Source organism: Phoca vitulina, unplaced genomic scaffold, assembly GCF_004348235.1.
Source record: "Phoca vitulina isolate PV1807 unplaced genomic scaffold, GSC_HSeal_1.0 scaffold51, whole genome shotgun sequence".
Lineage (NCBI taxonomy): Eukaryota > Metazoa > Chordata > Mammalia > Carnivora > Phocidae > Phoca > Phoca vitulina.
This window is the reverse complement of record NW_022589754.1, coordinates 1,604,477-1,606,118: the sequence shown is the minus strand read 5'-3', so window position 1 is coordinate 1,606,118 and position 1,642 is coordinate 1,604,477.

Sequence of the window (1,642 nt, the reverse complement as noted above, 5' to 3'; positions counted from 1 at the left end):
ATGCTCACCACAAGTGTAGTACCATCTGTCACTATAAAATGCTATTACAATACCACTGACTGTATTCCCTGTGCTGTACCTTTTGTTATCCTGACTTATTTTTCGATAACTGGAAGTCTCTATCTTCCTTCACTCATTTTGCTCATCCTCACCCCTCCCTCTGGCAGCCATTAATTTGTCCTTTGTATTAATAAGTCTCTTTCTGCTTTTTCTTTGTTTATGCATTTGTTTTGTTATTTAGTTTCCATATATAAGTGAAACCATATGGTATTTGTCTTTCTGTGTCTGACATATTTTATTTAGCATAATACCCTCTAAACCCATCCATATTGTTGCAAATGGCAATATCTCATCCTTTTTTATGGCTGAATAGCCAAGATATGGAAGCAACCTAAGTGTCCATTGATAGATGAATGGATAAAAAAGATGTGGTATATATTATACAATAAAATATTACTCAGTCATCATTATTTCTCAAAACAATTTTGTCATATAGAGGAGAAAGCCGTTAAAAAATGATTTGCTTAGAGTGTCAAATATGTTAGATACGTTACTGATGCCTGGTATATAGTTTGCACTTAAATATTTGTTGAATGAATAAATGAATTAATATTGGCTATGCTGATGGTCAGATTATGAGCATTTTCTTTCCTTAGAATCATTCACTGGAGGCCTAGGGAATATCTTGCTCCCTGTTGAGTAGATTGCACCTATTCAACGCATATTCTCCTTACAGCACCAAAATAATCCTTTTAAAATCTAACTTAGATCATGCCACATCTTTGCTCAAAACCCTCCATTGTCTACCCCCCCCCCCCCATTCAGAATCAAATCCGAAGTCTGTATTGTGGTACAAAAAGCCCTTACATAGCCTGTTATTTCATTCCTTTTGAACTTCTCACTCCAGCCACACCGGCTGTTTTTCATTGTTGTTCTTTCTACATGAAATGTTTTTCCCTAAATTCCTTCAGCACTCTTCTCAAATGTCAGCTTATCAGATAGCCTTTCCCTAACCAATTTAAACAAGTAAATTCTCACCTTATCTCCATACTGTTTTATTTTCCTTCATAGCATTTGGCACTTCGTAACATTTGTTTGTCTTTTCCTCTTGGAAACATAAGCTCCATGAGGGAAGACATCGTATTGTTCTGTATGTTGAACAAGTGCCTGGCATATAGGATGCTCAGAGTGACATAGTCTTATAATGTATGAACTTGACCATTTATCGCAGAGGTAAGATGTTCTTTTAGTGATTGATAAAATAAAGAAATTTTCAACTTTTCATGTGTTTGTGGGTCCTGCTCCTGGGGTCCCAGAGAATGTATCCTTTAACATTTACCAAGGTCAAAATGACTCTGCAAAACTTCAAAGTATGGACTTTATTTCTGCCCCAGGCATACGTTGTACATATGCTTCATTAAAAAAAATAGCCAAAAAAGAGCATTCCAAACATAAAGATAAGAAAAAGAAAAAAAAAAAAATCTCCCTTCTTCCCATAAAATTAAAGTCATACAAGCCTTGCACATATTAAAAACCTAAGATAAAGTCTTTAACCTTCTGGAATGTCCTTCCTCAGGATGATTTGTAACTTTTTATGGAAAAAAAAAAAAAAAAAATATATATATATATATATATATATATA